This window comes from Pimephales promelas, chromosome 13, assembly GCF_988280905.1.
Source record: "Pimephales promelas chromosome 13, fPimPro1.hap1.1, whole genome shotgun sequence".
Taxonomy (NCBI): Eukaryota; Metazoa; Chordata; class Actinopteri; order Cypriniformes; family Leuciscidae; genus Pimephales; species Pimephales promelas.
The window spans coordinates 7,354,522-7,370,353 of NC_142781.1; positions in this window are offsets into that span (position 1 = coordinate 7,354,522).

Consider the following 15,832-nt stretch of genomic DNA (forward strand, 5'->3'; position numbering starts at 1 on the left):
CGGTTTTGTCTATCATCGTGCAATTCATAACTTTTAGTCGGCACGGTCTGGAGATGATGCGATTAAATTTTCGTGAAAATCGGACAAACGGTCTAGGAGGAGTTCGAAAAAGAAGGCTTTTCAAAGAAATAAAGATGGCGGACAGGAAGTTTGGCTGATTATGCAAAACCTGATATCTATGTTTTCGGCATAACCCAAGGAATCTATTAAGATCAGTTTCATTGCAATAGGCAAATTTATTCAAAAGTTATTCGCTTTCTTAGAAATTAATTATAACTTTTGACCAACAGGTGGCGCTGTCTCAAAATCTTTTGAGTACCTTCAGGGCATGCTGCTTATGGCACACACTGAGTTTCGTAATGTTAGACCAAAGCATTTGTTTAGTATAGCATTGTATTTCACAAAACTGTATTGAAGTCAATGGGAATTTCACGTTTTGTTCTATTATAGCGCCACCAAGAGGCTCAGTCCCACAATTTTTTTTATGTGTCCTCAGAGTGACCCCATACATATGTGTGTCAATTTTGGTGCAAATATCTCAATTTACTTCCGAGTTATAAACATTTATATGAAAAAACACGTAAAAAATGACTGACACATGACTTTGTTTGAATTTTACTACCCCTTACTATCAATATTTACGCATTTGGGCATTAGCGTATAGTTAACAAGCTATGATTCCGTGTTTCTGACGGTGGTTTCGTCTCGATCGGAACAGCGGTTTTGAAGATATCGCCAAGTGTTTTTTTCGCGCTAAATCGCTACGCTACGCCATCCGTGAGACGAAACCCGACATATTTGGTATCGTTGGACTCGGCAACGATTCAGGACCTCAAAAATATGACTCCCGTGAAAATAAGTGTACCACACCCAAAGTTATAAGCGTTTGAATAAAACAATTCACCACTAGGTGGCGCTGTTTCGAAACTTCTCAGGCTCCTTCAGGGCATCGTACTGATGACCCATAACGAGTTTCGTAACAATTCGTTCATGCGTTCAAAAAATACAGCATTTTAGCACATAATTCAAAATGGCCGACAGCCAAAATGGCCGATCTGGGAAAATTGGATATCGGTCGACTCGGCATGACGCCCTGAATCTAACGAGACCAAGTTTTTGATTTTTGGAGAAACCGTTCAGAAGTTACGAGCAAAAATAGCCATTTTTCATATCTCCGGACCACTAGGTGGCGCTGCGCCGAAACGCAGCACGTAGCCTCAGGTCATGCTTGTGATAACACGTACCAAGTTTGGTGTGAAAACGAGTAAGCGTTGCGGAGATACAACCTCACGTCTGTTTTCGCAAGCGCTACGTAAATTTTGTTTACGCGTTTATCGAAAACGGTTATTCGAATCATCTTGAATTCCATAACTTTTTGTCAGCACTGCCTGGAGATGATCAGGTGCGATTTTGGTGAAAATCGGACAAACCGTCTAGGACGAGTTCGCAAAAGTAGGTTTTTTGGAAAATTCAAAATGGCGGCCGTTTTTTTATGACGGAAAATGACGTCATAGGGTGCGATCGAATCGGCATGAGCTCAGGAACAAGAGGAAAAAAGAATTTTGTTGATAGGCCTTACGGTTCAAAAGTTATTAGCATAATAAAAGTGAAACTTTGGACAGTTGGTGGCGCTAGAGGGAATGAGTTAGAGACACCAAAATTGGTGTATTTAAAGTTGGGACTGTCCTCTATCAGAATGTCAAACCAAAACAACTTTCCCGCAAACCGGTCTATGGGCTGCCATAGACGCCCAGTCGGAAGAAGAATAATAATAATAAATATAGCTGCAAGCAGCCATTACCGGGGCCAAGCGCAATAAGCGGCAACATATGCCAAAATGGCAAGGAGTGGCAGACCAACTGCAGCAAGGAGCAATTAAGGGCATTTTGAGAGAACTTTGGGCAAATGGCTAAGAAAATCACATAACCATTAACTTATAAGATGATTTAATGGGTTATCACTTTCGAACAATAGGTGGCGCAGTTACGAAATAGATGTGATGTGGTCAGAGTGAGGTGACAATGACGCATGCACAGTTTGGTGTCAAAATGTGAAGGCATTTCAGAGATAAAGCCTAAATAGTAATTTTGGCAGCATGCCTAAATTTGATGTTGTGTTATACGAAAACGGTTTCGTCTATCATCGTGCAATTCATAACTTTTAGTCGGCACGGTCTGGAGATGATACGATTCAATTTTCGTGAAAATCGGACAAACGGTCTAGGAGGAGTTCGAAAAAGAATGTTTTTCAAAGAAATAAAGATGGCAGACAGGAAGTTTGGCTGATTATGCAAAACCTGATATCTATGTTTTCAGCATAACCCAAGGAATCTATTAAGATCAGTTTCATTGCAATAGGCAAATTTATTCAAAAGTTATTAGCGTTCTCAGAAATGAATTATAACTTTTGACCAACAGGTGGCGCTGTCTCAAAATCTTTTGAGTACCTTCAGGGCATGCTGCTTATGGCACACACTGAGTTTCGTAATGTTAGACCAAAGCATTTATTTAGTATAGCATTGTATTTCACAAAACTGTATTGAAGTCAATGGGAATTTCACGTTTTGTTCTATTATAGCGCCACCAAGAGGCTCAGTCCCACAATTTTTTGTATGTGTCCTCAGAGTGACCCCATACATATGTGTGTCAATTTTGGTGCAAATATCTCAATTTACTTCCGAGTTATAAACATTTATATGAAAAAACACGTAAAAAATGACTGACACATGACTTTGTTTGAATTTTACTACCCCTTACTATCAATATTTTCGCATTTGGGCATTAGCGTCTAGTTAACAAGCTATGATTCCGTGTTTCTGACGGTGGTTTCGTCTCGATCGGAACAGCGGTTTTGAAGATATCGCCAAGTGTTTTTTTCACGCTAAATCGCTACGCTACACCAACCGTATAACGAAACCCAGCATGTTTAGTATCATTCGACTCGGCAACGATTCAGGACCTCAAAAATATGACTCCCGTGAAAATAAGTGTACCATACCCAAAGTTATAAGCGTTTGAAGAAAAAAATTCACCACTAGGTGGCGCTGTTTCGAAACTTCTCAGGCTCCTTCAGGGCATCGTACTGATGACCCATACCGAGTTTCGTAACAATTCGTTCATGCGTTCAAAAAATACAGCATTTTAGCACATAATTCAAAATGGCCGACAGCCAAAATGGCCGATCTGGGAAAATTGGATATCACTCGACTCGGCATGATGCCCTGAATCTAACGAGATGAAGTTTATGATTTTTGGACAAACCGTTCAGAAGTTACGAGCAAAAATAGCCATTTTTCATATCTCCGGACCACTAGGTGGAGCTGCGCCGAAACGCTGCATGTAGCCTCAGGTCATGCTTGTGATTACATGTACCAAGTTTGGTCTGAATAGGATGAAGCGTTGCGGAGATATAGCCTTACGTCTGTTTTTGCAAGCGTTACGTAAAATTAGTTTGTGCGTTTATCGAAAACGGTTATTCGAATTATCTTGAATTCCATAACTTTTTGTCAGCACTGCCTGGAGATGATCCGGTGCGATTTTGGTGAAAATCGGACAAACCGTCTAGGACGAGTTCGCAAAAGTAGGTTTTTTGGAAAATTCAAAATGGCGGCCGTTTTTTTATGACGGAAAATGACGTCATAGGGTGCGATCGAATCGGCTTGAGCTCAGGAACTAGAGGAAAAAAGAATTTTGTTGATAGGCCTTACGGTTCAAAACTTATTAGCATAATAAAAGTGAAACTTTGGACAGTTGGTGGCGCTAGAGGGAATGAGTTAGAGACACCAAAATTGGTGTATTTAAAGTTGGGACTGTCCTCTATCAGAATGTCAAACCAAAACAACTTTCCCGCAAACCGGTCTATGGGCTGCCATAGACGCCCAGTCGGAAGAAGAATAATAATAATAAATATAGCTGCAAGCAGCCATTACCGGGGCCAAGCGCAATAAGCGGCAACATATGCCAAAATGGCAAGGAGTGGCAGACCAACTGCAGCAAGGAGCAATTAAGGGCATTTTGAGCGAACTTTGGGCAAATGGCTAAGAAAATCACATAAACATTAACTTATAAGATGATTTAATGGATTATCACTTTCGAACAATAGGTGGCGCAGTTACGAAATAGATGTGATGTGGTCAGAGTGAGGTGACAATGACACATACAAAGTTTGGTGTCAAAATGTGAAGGCATTGCAGAGATAAAGCCTAAATAGTCATTTTGGCAGCATGCCTCAAATTTGATGCTGTGGTATACGAAAACGGTTTTGTCTATCGTCACGCAATCCATATCTTTTATTCGGCACCGTCTGGAGATGATACGATTCAATTTTCGTGAAAATCGGACAAACGGTCTAGGAGGAGTTCGAAAAAGAAGGTTTTTCAAAGAAATAAAGATGGCGGACAGGAAGTTTGGCTGATTATGCAAAACCATATATCTATGTTTTCAGCATAACCCAAGGAATCAATTAAGATCAGTTTCATTGCAATAGGCACATTTTTTTTCAAACGTTATTAGCGTTTTCAGAAATTAATTATGACTTTTGACCAACAGGTGGTGCTGTCTCAAAATCTTTTGAGTACCTTCAGGGCATGCTGCTTATGGCACACACTGAGTTTTGTAATATTACACCAATGCATTTGTTTAGCATAGCATTTTATTTCACAAAACTCTATTGAAGTCAATGGGAATTTCACGTTTTGTTCTATTATAGCGCCACCAAGAGGCTCAGTCCCACAATTTTTTTTATGTGTCCTCAGAGTGACCCCATACATATGTGTGTCAATTTTGGTGAAAATATCTCAATTCGCTTCCATGTTATAAACATTTATATGAAAAAACACGTAAAAAATGACTGACACATGACTTTGTTTGAATTTTACTACCCCTTACTATCAATATTTTCGCATTTGGGCATTAGCGTATAGTTAACAAGCTATGATTCCGTGTTTCTGGCGGTGGTTTCGTCTCGATCGGAACAGCGGTTTTGAAGATATCGCCAAGTGTTTTTTTCGCGCTAAATCGCTACGCTACGCCATCCGTGAGACGAAACCCGACATATTTGGTATCGTTGGACTCGGCAACGATTCAGGACCTCAAAAATATGACTCCCGTGAAAATAAGTGTACCACACCCAAAGTTATAAGCGTTTGAATAAAACAATTCACCACTAGGTGGCGCTGTTTCGAAACTTCTCAGGCTCCTTCAGGGCATCGTACTGATGACCCATACCGAGTTTCGTAACAATTCGTTCATGCGTTCAAAAAATACAGCATTTTAGCACATAATTCAAAATGGCCGACAGCCAAAATGGCCGATCTGGGAAAATTGGATATCGGTCGACTCGGCATGATGCCCTGAATCTAACGAGATGAAGTTTATGATTTTTGGACAAACCGTTCAGAAGTTACGAGCAAAAATAGCCATTTTTCATATCTCCGGACCACTAGGTGGCACTGCGCCGAAACGCAGCACGTAGCCTCAGGTCATGCTTGTGATGACACGTACCAAGTTTGGTCTGAAAACGAGTAAGCGTTGCGGATATACAACCATACGTCTGTTTTCGCAAGCGCTACGTAAATTTTGTTTACGCGTTAATCGAAAACGGTTATTCGAATCATCTTGAATTCCATAACTTTTTGTCAGCACTGCCTGGAGATGATCCGGTGCGATTTTGGTGAAAATCGGACAAACCGTCTAGGACGAGTTCGCAAAAGTAGGTTTTTTGGAAAATTCAAAATGGCGGCCGTTTTTTTATGACGGAAAATGACGTCATAGGGTGCGATCGAATCGGCATGAGCTCAGGAACAAGAGGAAAAAAGAATTTTGTTGATAGGCCTTACGGTTCAAAAGTTATTAGCATAATAAAAGTGAAACTTTGGACAGTTGGTGGCGCTAGAGGGAATGAGTTAGAGACACCAAAATTGGTGTATTTAAAGTTGGGACTGTCCTCTATCAGAATGTCAAACCAAAACAACTTTCCCGCAAACCGGTCTATGGGCTGCCATAGACGCCCAGTCGGAAGAAGAATAATAATAATAATAAATATAGCTGCAAGCAGCCATTACCGGGGCCAAGCGCAATAAGCGGCAACATATGCCAAAATGGCAAGGAGTGGCAGACCAACTGCAGCAAGGAGCAATTAAGGGCATTTTGAGAGAACTTTGGGCAAATGGCTAAGAAAATCACATAAACATTAACTTATAAGATGATTTAATGGGTTATCACTTTCGAACAATAGGTGGCGCAGTTACGAAATAGATGTGATGTGGTCAGAGTGAGGTGACAATGACACATGCACAGTTTGGTGTCAAAATGTGAAGGCATTGCAGAGATAAAGCCTAAATAGTAATTTTGGCAGCATGCCTAAACTTTGATGTTGTGTTATACGAAAACGGTTTTGTCTATCATCGTGCAATTCATAACTTTTAGTCGGCACGGTCTGGAGATGATACCATTCAATTTTCGTGAAAATCGGACAAACGGTCTAGGAGGAGTTCGAAAAAGAAGGTTTTTCAAAGAAATAAAGATGGCGAACAGGAAGTTTGTCTGATTATGGAAAACCTGATATCTGTTTTTGGCATAACCCAAGGAATCTATTAAGATCAGTTTCATTGCAATAGGCAAATTTATTCAAAAGTTATTAGCGTTCTCAGAAATTAATTATAACTTTTGACCAACAGGTGGCGCTGTCTCAAAATCTTTTGAGTACCTTCAGGGCATGCTGCTTATGGCACACACTGAGTTTCGTAATGTTATACCAAAGGATTTATTTAGTATAGCATTGTATTTCACAAAACTGTATTGAAGTCAATGGGAATTTCAAGTTTTGTTCTATTATAGCGCCACCAAGAGGCTCAGTCCCACAATTTTTTGTGTGTGTCCTCAGAGTGACCCCATACATATGTGTGTCAATTTTGGTGAAAATATCTCAATTCGCTTCCGAGTTATAAACATTTATATGAAAAAACATGTAAAAAATGACTGACACATGACTTTGTTTGAATTTTACTACCCCTTACTATCAATATTTTTGCATTTGGGCATTAGCGTATAGTTAACAAGCTATGATTCCGTGTTTCTGACGGTGGTTTCGTCTCGATCGGAACAGCGGTTTTGAAGATATCGCCAAGTGTTTTTTTCGCGCTAAATCGCTACGCTACGCCATCCGTGAGACGAAACCCGACATATTTGGTATCGTTGGACTCGGCAACGATTCAGGACCTCAAAAATATGACTCCCGTGAAAATAAGTGTACCACACCCAAAGTTATAAGCGTTTGAATAAAACAATTCACCACTAGGTGGCGCTGTTTCGAAACTTCTCAGGCTTCTTCAGGGCATCGTACTGATGACCCATACCGAGTTTCGTAACAATTCGTTCATGCGTTCAAAAAATACAGCATTTTAGCACATAATTCAAAATGGCCGACAGCCAAAATGGCCGATCTGGGAAAATTGGATATCAGTCGACTCGGCATGATGCCCTGAATCTAACGAGATGAAGTTTATGATTTTTGGACAAACCGTTCAGAAGTTACGAGCAAAAATAGCCATTTTTCATATCTCCGGACCACTAGGTGGCGCTGCGCCGAAACGCTGCATGTAGCCTCAGGTCATGCTTGTGATTACATGTACCAAGTTTGGTCTGAATAGGATGAAGCGTTGCGGAGATAAAGCCTTACGTCTGTTTTCGCAAGCGTTACGTAAAATTAGTTTGTGTGTTTATCGAAAACGGTTATTCGAATTATCTTGAATTCCATAACTTTTTGTCAGCACTGCCTGGAGATGATCCGGTGCGATTTTGGTGAAAATCGGACAAACGGTCTAGGACGAGTTCGCAAAAGTACGTTTTTTGGAAAATTCAAAATGGCGGCCATGTTTTTATGACGGAAAATGACGTCATAGGGTGCGATCGAATCGGCATGAGCTCAGGAATAAGAGGAAAAAAGAATTTTGTTGATAGGTCTTACGGTTCAAAAGTTATTAGCATAATAAAAGTGAAACTTTGGACAGTTGGTGGCGCTAGAGGGAATGAGTTAGAGACACCAAAATTGGTGTATTTAAAGTTGGGACTGTCCTCTATCAGAATGTCAAACCAAAACAACTTTCCCGCAAACCGGTCTATGGGCTGCCATAGAGGCCCAGTCGGAAGAAGAATAATAATAATAAATATAGCTGCAAGCAGCCATTACCGGGGCCAAGCGCAAGAAGCGGCAACATATGCCAAAATGGCTAGGAGTGGCAGACCAACTGCAGCAAGGAGCAATTACGGGCATTTTGAGAGAACTTTGGGCAAATGGCTAAAAAAATCACACAAACATTACCTTATAAGATGATTTAATGGGTTATCACTTTCGAACAATAGGTAGCGCAGTTCCGAAATAGATGTGATGTGGTCAGAGTGAGGTGACAATGACACATGCAAAGTTTGGTGTCAAAATGTGAAGGCATTGCAGAGATAAAGCCTAAATAGTAATTTTGGCAGCATGCCTAAACTTTGATGCTGTGTTATACCAAAACGGTTTTGTCTATCATCGTGCAATTCATAACTTTTAGTCGGCACAGTCTGGAGATGATACGATTAAATTTTCGTGAAAATTGGACAAACAGTCTAGGAGGAGTTCGAAAAAGAAGGTTTTTCAAAAAAATAAAGATGACGGACAGGAAGTTTGTCTGATTATGGAAATCCTGATATCTATGTTTTCGGCATAACCCAAGGAATCTATTAAGATCAGTTTCATTGCAATAGGCACATTTATTCAAACGTTATTAGCGTTTTCAGAAATTAATTATGACTTTTGACCAACAGGTGGCGCTGTCTCAAAATCTTTTGAGTACCTTCAGGGCATGCTGCTTATGGCACACACGGAGTTTTGTAATATTACACCAATGCATTTGTTTAGTATAGCATTTTATTTCACAAAACTCTATTGAAGTCAATGGGAATTTCACGTTTTCTTCTTTTATAGCGCTACCAAGAGCCTCAGTCCCACAATTTTTTTCCTGTGTCTTCAGAGTGAGCCCATACATATGTGTGTCAATTTTGGTGAAAATATCTCAATTCGTTTCCGAGTTATAAACATTTATATGAAAAAACACTTAAAAAATGACTGACACATGACTTTGTTTGAATTTTACTACCCCTTACTATCAATATTTTCGCATTTGGGCATTAGCGTATAGTTAACGAGCTATGATTCCGTGTTTTTGGCGGTGGTTTCGTCTCGATCGGAACAGCGGTTTTGAAGATATCGCCAAGTGTTTTTTTCGCGCTAAATCGCTACGCTACACCAACCGTAACACGAAACCCAGCATGTTTAGTATCGTTGGACTCGGCAACGATTCAGGAACTCAAAAAGATGACTCCCGTGAAAATAAGTGTACCACACCCAAAGTTATAAGCGTTTGAAAAAAAAAATTTACCACTAGGTGGCGCTGTTTCGAAACTTCTCAGGCTCCTTCAGGGCATTGTACTGATGACCCATACCGAGTTTCGTAACAATTCGTTCATGCGTTCAAAAAATACAGCATTTTAGCACATAATTCAAAATGGCCGACCGCCAAAATGGCCGTTCTGGGAAAATTGGATATCGGTGGACTTGGCATGACGCCCTGAATCTAACGAGACCAAATTTATGATTTTTGGACAAACCGTTCAGAAGTTACGAGCAAAAATAGCCATTTTTCATATCTCCGGACCACTAGGTGGCGCTGCGCCGAAACTCAGCACGTAGCCTCAGGTCATGCTTGTGATAACACGTACCAAGTTTGGTGTGAAAACGAGTAAGCGTTGCGGAGATACAACCTCACGTCTGTTTTCGCAAGCGCTACGTAAATTTTGTTTACGCGTTTATCGAAAACGGTTATTCGAATCATCTTGAATTCCATAACTTTTTGTCAGCACTGCCTGGAGATGATCCGGTGCGATTTTGGTGAAAATCGGACAAACCGTCTAGGACGAGTTCGCAAAAGTAGGTTTTTTGGAAAATTCAAAATGGCGGCCGTTTTTTTATGACGGAAAATGACGTCATAGGGTGAGATCGAATCGGCATGAGCTCAGGAACAAGAGGAAAAAAGAATTTTGTTGATAGGCCTTACGGTTCAAAAGTTATTAGCATAATAAAAGTGAAACTTTGGACAGTTGGTGGCGCTAGAGGGAATGAGTTAGAGACACCAAAATTGGTGTATTTAAAGTTGGGACTGTCCTCTATCAGAATGTCAAACCAAAACAACTTTCCCGCAAACCGGTCTATGGGCTGCCATAGACGCCCAGTCGGAAGAAGAATAATAATAATAATAATAATAAATATAGCTGCAAGCAGCCATTACCGGGGCCAAGCGCAATAAGCGGCAACATATGCCAAAATGGCAAGGAGTGGCAGACCAACTGCAGCAAGGAGCAATTAAGGGCATTTTGAGCGAACTTTGGGCAAATGGCTAAGAAAATCACATAAACATTAACTTATAAGATGATTTAATGGATTATCACTTTCGAACAATAGGTGGCGCAGTTACGAAATAGATGTGATGTGGTCAGAGTGAGGTGACAATGACATATACAAAGTTTGGTGTCAAAATGTGAAGGCATTGCAGAGATAAAGCCTAAATAGTCATTTTGGCAGCATGCCTCAAATTTGATGCTGTGGTATACGAAAACGGTTTTGTCTATCGTCACGCAATCCATATCTTTTATTCGGCACCGTCTGGAGATGATACGATTCAATTTTCGTGAAAATCGGACAAACGGTCTAGGAGGAGTTCGAAAAAGAAGGTTTTTCAAAGAAATAAAGATGGCGGACAGGAAGTTTGGCTGATTATGCAAAACCATATATCTATGTTTTCAGCATAACCCAAGGAATCAATTAAGATCAGTTTCATTGCAATAGGCACATTTTTTTTCAAACGTTATTAGCGTTTTCAGAAATTAATTATGACTTTTGACCAACAGGTGGTGCTGTCTCAAAATCTTTTGAGTACCTTCAGGGCATGCTGCTTATGGCACACACTGAGTTTTGTAATATTACACCAATGCATTTGTTTAGCATAGCATTTTATTTCACAAAACTCTATTGAAGTCAATGGGAATTTCACGTTTTGTTCTATTATAGCGCCACCAAGAGGCTCAGTCCCACAATTTTTTTTATGTGTCCTCAGAGTGACCCCATACATATGTGTGTCAATTTTGGTGAAAATATCTCAATTCGCTTCCATGTTATAAACATTTATATGAAAAAACACGTAAAAAATGACTGACACATGACTTTGTTTGAATTTTACTACCCCTTACTATCAATATTTTCGCATTTGGGCATTAGCGTTTAGTTAACAAGCTATGATTCCGTGTTTCTGGCGGTGGTTTCGTCTCGATCGGAACAGCGGTTTTGAAGATATCGCCAAGTGTTTTTTTCGCGCTAAATCGCTACGCTACGCCATCCGTGAGACGAAACCCGACATATTTGGTATCGTTGGACTCGGCAACGATTCAGGACCTCAAAAATATGACTCCCGTGAAAATAAGTGTACCACACCCAAAGTTATAAGCGTTTGAATAAAACAATTCACCACTAGGTGGCGCTGTTTCGAAACTTCTCAGGCTCCTTCAGGGCATCGTACTGATGACCCATACCGAGTTTCGTAACAATTCGTTCATGCGTTCAAAAACTACAGCATTTTAGCACATAATTCAAAATGGCCGACAGCCAAAATGGCCGATCTGGGAAAATTGGATATCGGTCGACTCGGCATGATGCCCTGAATCTAACAAGATGAAGTTTATGATTTTTGGACAAACCGTTCAGAAGTTACGAGCAAAAATAGCCATTTTTCATATCTCCGGACCACTAGGTGGCACTGCGCCGAAACGCAGCACGTAGCCTCAGGTCATGCTTGTGATTACATGTACCAAGTTTGGTCTGAATAGGATGAAGCGTTGCGGAGATACAGCCTTACGTCTGTTTTCGCAAGCGTTACGTAAAATTAGTTTGTGCGTTTATCAAAAACCGTTAGGCGAATCATCTTGAATTCCATAACTTTTTGTCAGCACTGCCTGGAGATGATCCGGTGCGATTTTGGTGAAAATCGGACAAACCGTCTAGGACGAGTTCGCAAAAGTACGTTTTTTAGAAAATTCAAAATGGCGGCCATGTTTTTATGACGGAAAATGACGTCATAGGGTGCGATCGAATCGGCATGAGCTCAGAAACAAGAGGAAAAAAGAATTTTGTTGATAGGCCTTACGGTTCAAAAGTTATTAGCATAATAAAAGTGAAACTTTGGACAGTTGGTGGCGCTAAAGGGAATGAGTTAGAGACACCAAAATTGGTGTATTTAAAGTTGGGACTGTCCTCTATCAGAATGTCAAACCAAAACAACTTTCCCGCAAACCGGTCTATGGGCTGCCATAGACGCCCAGTCGGAAGAAGAATAATAATAATAATAATAATAATAAGAACCGGAACAGATACAATAGGTGCCTCCGCACCTTCGGTGCTTGGCCCCTAATAATAATAATAAGAACCGGCACAGATACAATAGGTGCCTCCGCACCTTCGGTGCTTGGCCCCTAAATATAGCTGCAAGCAGCCATTACCGGGGCCAAGCGCAAGAAGCGGCAACATATGCCAAAATGGCAAGGAGTGGCAGACCAACTGCAGCAAGGAGCAATTAAGGGCATTTTGAGAGAACGTTGGGCAAATGGCTAAGAAAATCACATAAACATTAACTTATAAGATGATTTAATGGATTATCACTTTCGAACAATAGGTGGCGCAGTTACGAAATAGATGTGATGTGGTCAGAGTGAGGTGACAATGACACATGCAAAGTTTGGTGTCAAAATGTGAAGGCATGCAGAGATAAAGCCTAAATAGTAATTTTGGCAGCATGCCTAAATTTCGATGCTGTGGTATACGAAAACGGTTTTGTCTATCATCATGCAATTCATACCTTTTAGTCGGCACGGTCTGGAGATGATACGATTCAATTTTCGTGAAAATCGGACAAACGGTCTAGGAGGAGTTCGAAAAAGAAGGTTTTTCAAAGAAATAAAGATGGCGGACAGGAAGTTTGGCTGATTATGCAAAACCTGATATCTATGTTTTCGGCATAACCCAAGGAATCTATTAAGATAAGTTTCATTGCAATAGGCAAATTTATTCAAAAGTTATTAGCGTTCTCAGAAATTAATTATAACTTTTGACCAACAGGTGGCGCTGTCTCAAAATCTTTTGAGTACCTTCAGGGCATGCTGCTTATGGCACACACTGAGTTTTGTAATATTACACCAATGCATTTGTTTAGTATAGCATTGTATTTCACAAAACTGTATTGAAGTCAATGGGAATTTCACGTTTTGTTCTATTATAGCGCCACCAAGAGGCTCAGTCCCACAATTTTTTTTATGTGTCCTCAGAGTGACCCCATACATATGTGTGTCGATTTTGGTGCAAATATCTCAATTCACTTCCGAGTTATAAACATTTATATGAAAAAACACGTAAAAAATGACTGACACATGACTTTGTTTGAATTTTACTACCCCTTACTATCAATATTTTCGCATTTGGGCATTAGCGTATAGTTAACAAGCTATGATTCCGTGTTTCTGGCGGTGGTTTCGTCTCGATCGGAACAGCGGTTTTGAAGATATCGCCAAGTGTTTTTTTCGCGCTAAATCGCTATGCTACAAAAACCGTAACACGAAACCCAGCATGTTTAGTATCGTTGGACTCGGCAACGATTCAGGAACTCAAAAAGATGACTCCCGTGAAAATAAGTGTACCACACCCAAAGCTATAAGCGTTTGAAAAAAAAAATTCACCACTAGGTGGCGCTGTTTCGAAACTTCTCAGGCTCCTTCAGGGCATTGTACTGATGACCCATACCGAGTTTCGTAACAATTCGTTCATGCGTTCAAAAAATACAGCATTTTAGCACATAATTCAAAATGGCCGACAGCCAAAATGGCCGATCTGGGAAAATTGCATATCAGTCGACTCGGCATGATGCCCTGAATCTAACGAGATGAAGTTTATGATTTTTGGACAAACCGTTCAGAAGTTACGAGCAAAAATAGCCATTTTTCATATCTCCGGACCACTAGGTGGCGCTGCGCCGAAACGCTGCATGTAGCCTCAGGTCATGCTTGTGATAACATGTACCAAGTTTGGTCTGAATAGGATTAAGCGTTGCCGAGATACAGCCTCACGTCTGTTTTTGCAAGCGCTACGTAAAATTAGTTTGCGCGTTTATCGAAAACGGTTCTTCGAATCATCTTGAATTCCATAACTTTTTGTCAGCACTGCCTGGAGATGATCCGGTGCGATTTTGGTGAAAATCGGACAAACCGTCTAGGACGAGTTCGCAAAAGTAGGTTTTTTGGAAAATTCAAAATGGCGGCCGTTTTTTTATGACGGAAAATGACGTCATAGGGTGCGATCGAATCGGCATGAGCTCAGGAACAAGAAGAAAAAAGAATTTTGTTGATAGGCCTTACGGTTCAAAAGTTATTAGCATAATAAAAGTGCAACTTTGGACAGTTGGTGGCGCTAGAGGGAATGAGTTAGAGACACCAAAATTGGTGTATTTAAAGTTGGGACTGTCCTCTATCAGAATGTCAAACCAAAACAACTTTCCCGCAAACCGGTCTATGGGCTGCCATAGACGCCCAGTCGGAAGAAGAATAATAATAATAATAAATATAGCTGCAAGCAGCCATTACCGGGGCCAAGCGCAAGAAGCGGCAACATATGCCAAAATGGCAAGGAGTGGCAGACCAACTGCAGCAAGGAGCAATTAAGGGCATTTTGAGAGAACTTTGGGCAAAAGGCTAAAAAAATCACATAAACATTAACTTATAAGATGATTTAATGGGTTATCACTTTCGAACAATAGGTGGCGCAGTTACGAAATAGATGTGATGTGGTCAGAGGGAGGTGACAATGACACATGCAAAGTTTGGTGTCAAAATGTGAAGGCATTGCAGAGATAAAGCCTAAATAGTAATTTTGGCAGCATGCCTAAACTTTGATGCTGTGGTATACGAAAACGGTTTTGTCTATCATCGTGCAATTCATAACTTTTAGTCGGCACGGTCTGGAGATGATGCGATTAATTTTTCGTGAAAATCGGACAAACGGTCTAGGAGGAGTTCGAAAAAGAAGGCTTTTCAAAGAAATAAAGATGGCGGACAGGAAGTTTGGCTGATTATGCAAAACCTGATATCTATGTTTTCGGCATAACCCAAGGAATCTATTAAGATCAGTTTCATTGCAATAGGCAAATTTATTCAAAAGTTATTAGCGTTCTCAGAAATTAATTATAACTTTTGACCAACAGGTGGCGCTGTCTCAAAATCTTTTGAGTACCTTCAGGGCATGCTGCTTATGGCACACACTGAGTTTCGTAATGTTAGACCAAAGCATTTGTTTAGTATAGCATTGTATTTCACAAAACTGTATTGAAGTCAATGGGAATTTCACGTTTTGTTCTATTATAGCGCCACCAAGAGGCTCAGTCCCACAATTTTTTTTATGTGTCCTCAGAGTGACCCCATACATATGTGTGTCAATTTTGGTGCAAATATCTCAATTTACTTCCGAGTTATAAACATTTATATGAAAAAACACTTAAAAAATGACTGACACATGACTTTGTTTGAATTTTACTACCCCTTACTATCAATATTTACGCATTTGGGCATTAGCGTATAGTTAACAAGCTATGATTCCGTGTTTCTGGCGGTGGTTTCGTCTCGATCGGAACAGCGGTTTTGAAGATATCGCCAAGTGTTTTTTTCGCGCTAAATCGCTACGCTACGCCATCCGTGAGACGAAACCC